Below are 11,343 nucleotides of genomic sequence, written 5' to 3' on the forward strand. Positions count from 1 at the left end.
AGACTATGACTACAGACTGACTACAGACTGACTACAGACTATTACTACAGACTATATAACTATAGACTATACCTACAGACTATGATTATAGACTGACTACAGACTGACTACAGACTGACTATATAACTATAGACTATTACTACAGACTATGACTACAGACTATGACTACAGACTATGACTACAGACTGACTACAGACTGACTACAGAAATAGCACCACGGTGGTATTGTTGGTCTGTCTTGATCCATCAGACTAAATCGGGATGGTATCTGACTCCGGGGTTAATCAGACAATCCTAACCCAGTGTTGATAATATCCCTAGTGAATGTGTTGTGTCCCAACGCTGGTACAGTCCAGGATGTGGTGCTTGGACCTAGTCACAGACCGCCAGCTGGGTTATGATTGGGCAACTACAATATGTGAACATTGATCACGAGCCTCATGCTATCTGCATTTGAATTATTTGTGCAGAAAACAGCATGCTACTGAAGATACCATTTCTAAAACAATTTGAGGTATTTATGATGGTGATGGAGTCACGGATGATGGTGATGGAGTCACGGTCGGAGGTGGAAAACAACTAGGCCTTGGATTCTGGAGAAAACGAAACGTTAAGAGAAAACTCAATTAGTTGAGCAAGGCTTTCTATTCCGTCATGTCACTGGCCTGTCCAAACTACTCACTCACCTCTACAGAGAAAACCCCAAACAAAATCCAATTGAATCCATTTCCTCCCAAATCAAACCATGTCCTTCTTTTTCCAGAATGGACCAATCAAAGCCACACCCGGAGGTGATCCACTACAGCAACGAGGAGCAGTCGTCCCGCCTCCTGCTGCAGCTGAACCGCCTCAGACAGGAGAGGATCCTCACTGACGTGCTCCTCTGTTCAGATAACACAGAGATCCCCTGCCTCCAGCAGTCCTTACTTCACAGCCATGTTCTGTCACGACTTCAGAGAAAGCCACCAGGAGAAGGTGGATCTGAAGGTAGGGTTATTCACTTTTTAAATGAAAAGTAATGCTTGTTTTTTGGTAAAACTAGACTAGCATCCTGCCTCACTCCGCAGAAACAGGAGAAGGCTTACTTTTATGTCAAGTGCTGCGTAGTTTCTGCCTGTCAATGAAAGGCACCACACCAAATAAAATCTATTCTTCTTCTTCTAATTATTATTATTTAAGGGGATCACCTCCAGCATCCTGAGTGACATTGTGGACTACGTCTACACAGGGGTCATCACCATCACCATGGAGACGGTGCTGCCCCTGATGCAGGCTGTCTCCATGCTGCAGTACACCGGGCTGTTCGAGGCCTGCTCCTCTTTCCTGCAGGTGACCCACAGATGAATTAGCTTTCTTGCTAACTCTGGCACTTTCACATTGACGTTGAAAACTTTAATATGATTAAATAATGTGCGTTGTCCTTGGTAAATACATTAAACCATTTTTTTTTTTTTTTCGTTGAAATTTCAGGAGCAGCTGAGCCCAGACAACTGCCTCAGCATGATCCGGCTGTCAGAGATATTACACTGCGGCAGCCTGAAGGAGAAGGTCAGTAGAATTCATTTTGTTTTAAATAATGTGTTGTTGGTTGACTTGGGCAGCATATGGGCCCTGGTCAAAAGTAGTGTATTAAAACTAATTAGGGAAAAGGCTGCTATTTCGGACTCAGCCCATATGTGTATTGTCAATTTTCAAATAAAATGCATGAATTAAATCGTTGATTCCAGGCCAGGGAGATGGCAGTACAGAGCTTCTCTGATGTCTCTACCTCTGAGGACTTGTGTGAGCTCTCCTTACCTGAGCTGATGAGTTACCTGGAGGATGACCGGCTGTGTGCCGAGGAGGAGCAGGTAAGATAAGATAGTGTAATAAGGGTAATGTACGGTAGGATTAGATAGTACTTTATATAAATCCCTAAAAGGGTCAGTTTGTTTGCACCAGCTAATGTACACAACACCAATAAACACCCAATCAACAACATTGGAGAGACGGACACTAGAAGCAGCATCATAAATGAAGTTAAAACCATCAATGGATGTTAAGAACTAAGTGTTGATATTAAAAACGGCTTTATTAAACCCAGGTGTTCGAGACGTTGCTGGCGTGGATCCACCACGACCCGTTCTCCCGGCGCGGCGCCATCTCCGACCTCTTCAAGAAGGTGCGTCTGCGCTACGTCCACCCCACCTACCTGTTCCAGTTCATCGCCAGCGACCCCCTCATCCAGTCCTCCACCCTCTGCACCGAGGTCATCGAGTCCGTCCGACGCCTCATGTTCTCCATCACTACTAAGTGTGGGTCGGACCTCAAGCCCCTGTGGGTGACCCCACGGCGCTACACCTGCCGGGAGACCCTGGTTCTAGTCGGCGGCCGCAAGAACAACGAGCAGACGTCCCGCGAAGCGCTCCTGTTCGACGAGAGGACTCAGCGCTGGCAGTGGCTGGCCAAGCTGCCCCTGCGGCTCTACAAGGCCTCCTACGTCTGCATCCACAGCATCCTGTATGTCCTGGGAGGCCTCACCATGAACACCAAGCACAGAGTGGTTAGCACCACTGTCTATACGTTATCTCTGAAGACCAACCAGTGGAGGACGGCTGAGCCCATGATCCAGCCTCGCTTCGCCCACCAGTCTGTCTCCTACCTGCACTTTATCTTCGTCCTGGGGGGCCTGGGGCCAGAGAAGCAGGTGTGTGACACGGTGGAGAGATACAATAGTATGTTCAACCAATGGGAGGCTATGGTTCCCATGCCGACGGCTGTGCTACACCCGGCGGTCGCCGCTAACGATCAAAGAATCTACCTGTTCAGGGGAGAGGACGCATTGCAGAACCCTGTCAGGATGATACAGGTAGGCGGAATGTCATGCTGTTGAGGTTGCTGTTGAGTGGTGAACTTGAGTCTTGAAGTCTTGAAGTCTTGAAGTCTTGAAGTCTTGAGTCTTGAGTCTTGAAGTCTTGAGTCTTGAGTCTTGAGTCTTGAGGTCTTGAAGTCTTGAAGTATTGAAGTCTTGAGTCTTGAAGACTTGAGTCTTGAAGTCTTGACTCTTGAGTCTTTAGTCTTTAGTCTTGAAGTCTTGAAGTCTTGAGTCTTGAGTCTTGAAGTCTTGAAGTCTTGGAGTTTGCTGTTAATTCTTGAACCTTTTAGCCAACAATTCTGCACAGAAACACTAAACACTAAACTCTTCTAAACCTATCATTTTCTCCAGGTTTATCACATTGGCAGGAATATGTGGTCCATGATGGAGACCAGGACAGTGAAGAACGTTTCTGCACCAGCAGCTGTCATTGATGACAAGATCTACATTATCGGAGGTAGGTGGAGGGTGGATGAGTCAGAAAAAAGACAATCTGATGTTCAATTAAATACAACTTTATTTGTCTGCTTAGGACTTCGAGATCTTTGATATCTTCGATATCTTCTGTCTTTTGCCAAGACAACCTTACCAGCAGCTTTTCCCTAACTGTCACCGTGTCCTTTACAGGCTACACCAGAAGAATGATAGCGTACGACACCAAAGCCAACCGGTTTCTGAAGTGTGAGAATATGAAGGCGAGGAGAATGCACCATGCTGCCACGGTGTTCAACAACAAACTGTACGTGACCGGAGGACGCTTCATCAACGGACATGACGTCATAGAGGACTCTGACAGCTTCGAGTGCTATGACCCAAAGACTGACACATGGACAACCAAGGGGACACTGCCATACAAGCTGTTTGACCACGGTTCTCTATCCCTGGTGTGTGTCTCCAACACGCCCAACCCTCCCTGAGTGGGTGGGTGTCACTCCCCATGCATGGGTTGCTGCTTGGATGTGACACTGACAGACACGGATGTTGCGAAGAACATCTCTGACGTCCTTCCCTGTCCCACAAACACTCACCCAAAAAAAAAAAATCCCTCGATGGGTGACAGTATTTCCAGCAGCCAATCTTTAAATCAAATGAGATTTTAGAGACGCTACTTGTCATAATGAAAGCGAAGCCCTGGGCAGTTAATTGTTGTGTCGAACTGAAGGCTATAGGTGTATACAGTACTGTAGGCTATATGAAGGCTACAGTACATGATGCCCAACTGTTTAGTTACCAGTCCAAACACGTTGCCAACAGACTGGATGATATTACAACCCACTGGGCAAAAAAAACTGGTTGCAACAGTGTTGTTTCCACGTCATTTCAACCAAAAAATGCAATCTGATGACGTTGAATCAACATGGAAAACTGGTTGGATTTGCATAAAGTCGTCAACATAAGGGAATTTCGTGTTTTTTTTTCACCCAACTTTTAACCTAAATCCAATGACATGGTGACACGTTTTGTTGATTTCACGTTGAATTCACATTAGTTGACAACTCAACCAAATGTAAATCAAAACTAGACACTGAACTGATGTCTGTGCCCAGTGGGTAGGGTCCAGAGTTTTCTCTGGGCACATCTTCAGGCAAACTCCAGTCACTACTCATCTCTGTACATTTTAACAAACCTATGGTAGGCCAAACATGATGTGAGACAGTAGTCTGTGGTAACAGAGTGTAGCTATCCAGCACACGCAAGATTTGTTTCTGGGTTCTGAGATGAACGAGACAGTAATGATGTTCCATGTGTTAATAAGCATCATCACAAACCCAGGGTAGTGTGCCGACATGATTCAGTGACTGTTGTTTGAGAACACTTTACATGGAGTGTACAATTCATTAGGAGTTGCACCCCCTCTTTTGCCCTCAGAACAGCCTCAATTCGTCGGGGCATGGACTCTACAAGGTGTCGAAAGCGTTCCACAGGGATGCTGGCCCATGTTGACTCCAATGCTTCCCACAGTTGTGTCAAGTTGGCTGGATGTCCTTTAGGTGGTGGACCATTCTTGATACACACGGGAAACAGTTGAGCGTGGAAAACCCATCAGCGTTGCATTTCTTGACACAAACCGGTGCGCCTGGCACCTACTACCGTACCCCGTTCAAAGACACTTAAATCTTCTGTCTTGCCCATTCACCCTCTGAATGGCACACATACACAATCCATGTCTCGATTGTCTCAAGGCTTAAAAATCCTTCTTTAACCTGTCTCCTCCCCTTCATCTACACTGATTGAAGTGGATTTAACAGGTGACATCAATAAGGGATCATAGCTTTCACCTGGATTCACCTGGTCAGTCTACGTCATGGAAAGAGCAAGTGTTCTTAATGTTTTGTACGCTCAGTGTATATTTATCAATAACATTCCTCTGAGGTGATGTCGATGGAATTATTCATATTTTAGTGAGAATTTATAACCAAGTGAATGGACATAAAATGAAATAATCCCATATGCACGTGATAAGAATGACATCATGGTTATATCTGAAGAGTGATAGGGTGATAACTCTGTCTGTTTACATATACAGTGGGGGGGAAAAAAGTATTTAGTCAGCCACCAATTGTGCAAGTTCTCCCACTTAAAAAGATGAGAGAGGCCTGTAATTTTCATCATAGGTACACGTCAACTATGACAGACAAAATGAGAAATGTATTTTCCAGAAAATCACATTGTAGGATTTTTAATGAATTTATTTGCAAATTATGGTGGAAAATAAGTATTTGGTCACCTACAAACAAGCAAGAGTTCCAGGCTCTGTTTACATGTGTCTTCTTACTCATTTATGTGTGGTGACACCGTACAAATGGTTTGGTAACAGATCTATATAATCACCTCATAATTTATTTTATTTTTTTAAGTGGTTTTTATATTCCTGTTTGTTTGTTTGTGTAATGTTGTTTATTAATAACAAATAAAATGTTATCACAAAGACTGTGGCAGTCAATTTCATTTAACATTATTCTGGACTCCTCTCTCTATAAAGAGGTCTCAGTCCCACTGTGACGTCTCAGTCTCACTGTGAGGTCTCAGTCTCACTGTGAGGTCTCAGTCCCACTGTGAGGTCTCAGTCTCACTGTAACGTCTCAGTCTCACTGTGAGGTCTCAGTCCCACTGTGAGGTCTCAGTCTCACTGTAACGTCTCAGTCTCACTGTGAGGTCTCAGTCCCACTGTGAGGTCTCAGTCTCACTGTAACATCTCAGTCTCACTGTGAGGTCTCAGTCTCACTGTGAGGTCTCAGTCTCACTGTAACGTCTCAGTCCCACTGTGAGGTCTCAGTCTCACTGTAACGTCTCAGTCTCACTGTAACGTCTCAGTCTCACTGTGAGGTCTCAGTCTCACTGTGAGGTCTCAGTCTCACTGTAACGTCTCAGTCTCACTGTGAGGTCTCAGTCCCACTGTGAGGTCTCAGTCCCACTGTGAGGTCTCAGTCTCACTGTAACGTCTCAGTCCCACTGTGAGGTCTCAGTCTCACTGTAACGTCTCAGTCTCACTGTGAGGTCTCAGTCCCACTGTGAGGTCTCAGTCTCACTGTGAGGTCTCAGTCTCACTGTAACGTCTCAGTCTCACTGTGAGGTCTCAGTCCCACTGTGAGGTCTCAGTCCCACTGTGAGGTCTCAGTCTCACTGTGAGGTCTCAGTCCCACTGTGAGGTCTCAGTCTCACTGTGAGGTCTCAGTCCCACTGTGAGGTCTCAGTCTCACTGTGAGGTCTCAGTCCCACTGTGAGGTCTCAGTCTCACTGTGAGGTCTCAGTCCCACTGTGAGGTCTCAGTCTTAACCGCCTCAGTCTAGAGAACAGATGTAACCTGAGTAGCCCATCTATCTCTCATGTAAAGTCCATGACCCGCTGGTCTCGCTGGTCTCGCTGGTCACGCTGGTCACGCTGGTCACGCTGGTCACGCTGGTCACGCTGGTCACGCTGGTCACGCTGGTCACGCTGGTCACGCTGGTCTCGCTGGTCACGCTCCACCACGACCAGCACATGCCCAGACAGGAACAGGGGGAGGGGGTGGGGGGCTTCATTAGACAACATGACAGAGGAGGAGAGGACAGCATATTGTATTTCCGATTTCAACATTTAAATAAATATCCCAATAAATCACTTACACTACATCACAGTAGTCAGACTAAGATTGTACAACAGGTTACTCTCGCCTTCAATGTTTCATGAATGATTTAATAATAATCGTTACTTATGAAATGACTCATGACTTCTGAAACATCATGACCCCATCTCCGGGGTTATTTTAGTAAACAAACAGGAGGGGGAACATTACACCGCGTGAGTCATGTGGACTGCAGGTTGCTACACTGGCTTCAGGACAGACAGATGTGACAGTGAGCCCGGGCCGGCCATGCCCCCTGGAGCCAACAGGGAGGAACAGTTTCACAAGACCACCTGAGAGATGATGAAACTGATGAAACTGAAGAGGGACAGCAACAGGTGGAGAGGAGAGAGAGACAGACTGTCTGACAGCCACAACACAAACACTGAGCGAGAGAGAGAGAGAGAGAGAGAGAGAGAGAGAGAGAGAGAGAGAGAGAGAGAGAGAGAGAGAGAGAGAGAGAGAGAGAGAGAGAGAGAGAGAGAGAGAGAGAGAGAGAGAGAGAGAGACAGGAGAGAGAGAGAGAGAGACAGACTGTCTGACAGCCACAACACAAACACTGAGCGAGAGAGAGAGAGAGAGAGAGAGAGAGAGAGAGAGAGAGAGAGAGAGAGAGAGAGAGAGAGAGAGAGAGAGAGAGAGAGAGAGAGAGAGAGAGAGAGAGACAGACAGAGAGACAGAGAGAGAGAGAGAGACTGATAGCTACAACACAAACACTGAGAGAGAGAGGAGAGAGCGAGAGAGCAAGAGAGCCAGAGAGAGAGCAGAGAGAGAGAGAGATGGTCAGCCACAACTCAAACATACAGCGAAAGAGACAGAGACAGAGAGAGAGAGAGACCAGAGACAGAGGAGAGAGAGAGAGAGAGAGAGAGAGAGAGTAACCAGACAGTTCTGTTCATCAGTGTTTAATCATTTTTTAAGCAATCACGATATATATATGCCTTTTTTTTTAACATATGTGTGGTCCCGGAAATCGAACCCACTATCCTGGCATTGCAAGAGCCATGCTCTACTAACTGACCTGATCACCAATCAGTAACTATTTTTTTGTTTTGTAACCTATTATGATTGAATGTTTGGATGTGTTTGGTCACACCATCCCCAATCTGATGTTTCTGTAATGTTGTCCTGTTTCACCAAGGGAAATGTCATCCACATGGACCTCTAGGAAATCCCCCTGCTCTGGTTGCATCTGGTGGCAGGCGTAACTTGGAGGAAGATATTTTGGGAGAAGAACAAACTGTCACGTTGCTCAATGTTACAAAGAAACAGAATTATTTGAATGTATAGTTAGCAATTTCAGAACGAGCAGTGGTGGAAAAAGTACTCAATTGTCATACTTGAGTAAAAGTATAGATACCTTAACAGAAAATGACTCAAGTAAAAGTGAAATTTACCCAGTAAAATACTACTTGAGTGAAAGTCTAAAAGTATCTGGTTTTAAATGTACTTAAGTACAGTGGTAGAAAAAGTACTAAATGGTCATACTTGAGTAAAAGTACAAAGTAAAAGTAAATGCTATACATCAGATTCCTTATAAGCATGATTTTCGTATTATTTTTAATTACGGATAGACAAGGGCACACTCCAACACTCAGACATCATTTACAAACAGAGTATTTGCGTTATGTCAGTCCGCCAGATCAGAGGCAGTACGGGATGACAAAGCGTTATATTGATCGGTGCCATAATCCTGTCCTGTTTGAGCATTCTAATTGTAACAAGTACTTTTAGGTGTCAGGGAAAATGTATGGAGTAAAAAGTACATTATTTTCTTTAGGAATGTAGTGAAGTAAAAGTTGTCAAAAATATAAATAGTAAAGTAAAGTACAGATACCCCCCAAAAAACTACTTAAGTAGTACTTTAAATGATTTTTACTTAAGTACTTTACACCACTGAGAACGAGCACATAAAGAAAGAAATGCACAAAGAAGTGTGCATCTGGCCGGAAGTGTGCATGTGACTGGAAGTGTGCATCTGGCCGGAAGTGTGCATCTGACTGGAAGTGTGCATCTGACTGGAAGTGTGCATCTGACTGGAAGTGTGCATCTGGCCGGAAGTGTGCATGTGACTGGAAGTGTGCATCTGACTGGAAGTGTGCATCTGACTGGAAGTGTGCATCTGGCCGGAAGTGTGCATGTGACTGGAAGTGTGCATCTGACTGGAAGTGTGCATCTGACTGGAAGTGTGCATCTGGCCGGAAGTGTGCATGTGACTGGAAGTGTGCATCTGACTGGAAGTGTGCATGTGACTGGAAGTGTGCATCTGACTGGAAGTGTGCATCTGGCCGGAAGTGTGCATCTGACTGGAAGTGTGCATCTGACTGGAAGTGTGCATCTGGCCGGAAGTGTGCATCTGACTGGAAGTGTGCATCTGACTGGAAGTGTGCATCTGACTGGAAGTGTGCATCTGACTGGAAGTGTGCATCTGACTGGAAGTGTGCATCTGACTGGAAGTGTGCATCTGACTGGAAGTGTGCATCTGACCAGAAATGTGCATCTGACTGGAAGTGTGCATGTGACTGGAAGTGTGCATCTGACTGGAAGTGTGCATCTGACTGGAAGTGTGCATCTGGCCGGAAGTGTGCATGTGACTGGAAGTGTGCATCTGGCCGGAAGTGTGCATCTGACTGGAAGTGTGCATCTGACTGGAAGTGTGCATCTGACTGGAAGTGTGCATCTGACTGGAAGTGTGCATCTGGCCGGAAGTGTGCATCTGACTGGAAGTGTGCATCTGACTGGAAGTGTGCATCTGACTGGAAGTGTGCATCTGACTGGAAGTGTGCATCTGACTGGAAGTGTGCATCTGACCAGAAGTGTGCATCTGACTGGAAGTGTGCATCTGACTGGAAGTGTGCATGTGACTGGAAGTGTGCATCTGACTGGAAGTGTGCATCTGACCAGAAGTGTGCATCTGACTGGAAGTGTGCATGTGACTGGAAGTGTGCATCTGACTGGAAGTGTGCATGTGACTGGAAGTGTGCATGTGACTGGAAGTGTGCATCTGACTGGAAGTGTGCATGTGACTGGAAGTGTGCATGTGACTGGAAGTGTGCATCTGACTGGAAGTGTGCATCTGACTGGAAGTGTGCATGTGACTGGAAGTGTGCATGTGACTGGAAGTGTGCATCTGACTGGAAGTGTGCATGTGACTGGAAGTGTGCATGTGACTGGAAGTGTGCATGTGACTGGAAGTGTGCATCTGACTGGAAGTGTGCAGAGACTTTCCCCTGTTTCTCAAGTCATTTTTACTCCTTCACTAATGGGTTTTGGGTGTGTGGTAGATTCTGCATATTTTCCAGAATGTGCACATAACAAAGAATGCTGTACAACACATAGAACATCTAGTACTCAGCGCATATCATATGAACCGGTGAACAACCGGTGAATAACAGCATCTACATTAGAAGCACAGGAGGGAATTGATCTTGTCCGTGCTTTAGATTCGTCTTAGACTAAACACGATAGCTTTGACTACAATGTTTCATTTCATCACACACATCACACCAAAGTGGATAATCAATTGTTGTTCAGAAAAGTGTTTTCGTATTGAACGAAAAACAAAACAAAAGTCTAATAAATGTATTTTAATAAAATAAAACATCATTAGCCTACTTACCACACTGCCACCCCACCAACTTCTAGTTGGGACCTTCTAAAAAAGTTATAATCTTCTAGCTGTCTCTGAAGTAAACGTCTTGAACAGACCTCAGGGAGCTACAAACACAAACAGACCCCACAGAGCCCCAGGGACAGCAACACAATTAGACCCAACCAAATCATGAGAAAACTAAAAGATAATTACTTAACACATTGGAAAGAATTTACAAAAAAAAAACAGAGCAAACTAGAATGCTATTTGGCCCTAAACAGAGAGTACACAGTGGCAGAATACCTGGCCACTGTGACTGACCCAAACTTAAGGAAATCTTTGCTATTGAGAGAGGCCGCCGTAGGCAGACCTGGCTCTCAAGAGAAGACAGGCTATGTGCACACTGCCCACAAAATGAGGTGGAAACTGATTTGCACTTCCTAACCTCCTGCCAAATGTATGACCATATTAGTTACACAGACCCACAAATAATTTTAAAACAAACCCAATTTTGATAAACTCCCATATCTATTGGGTGAAATACCACAGTGTGCCATCACAGCTGCAAGATTTGTGACCTGTTGCCACAAGAAAAGGGCAACCAGTGAAGAACAAACACCATTGTAAATACAACCCATATTTATGTTTATTTATTTTCCTTTTTGTACTTTAACTATTTGCACATTGTTACAACACTGTATATATACATAATATGATACATGAAATGTCTTTATTCTTTTGGAACTTTTGTGAGTGTAATGTTTACTGTTAATATTTATTGTTTATTTCACT

At 44.9% G+C, this 11,343-nt stretch overlaps 1 pseudogene across 1 annotated transcript; it reads left to right on the forward strand.

Moving 5' to 3' along the window:
* Positions 1–764: 764 nt before the first annotated feature.
* LOC311118375 (kelch-like protein 38) lies at positions 765–3,771 on the forward strand (annotated as a pseudogene). Its single transcript has 7 exons — positions 765–987; positions 1,180–1,329; positions 1,471–1,548; positions 1,728–1,850; positions 2,084–2,848; positions 3,206–3,311; positions 3,482–3,771. The product of its transcript is annotated as a kelch-like protein 38 (transcript).
* Positions 3,772–11,343: the final 7,572 nt, after the last annotated feature.

The sequence above is a fragment of the Coregonus lavaretus genome (genome assembly GCF_964263955.1).
Source record: "Coregonus lavaretus genome assembly, contig: HAP1_SCAFFOLD_4335, whole genome shotgun sequence".
Taxonomy (NCBI): domain Eukaryota; kingdom Metazoa; phylum Chordata; class Actinopteri; order Salmoniformes; family Salmonidae; genus Coregonus; species Coregonus lavaretus.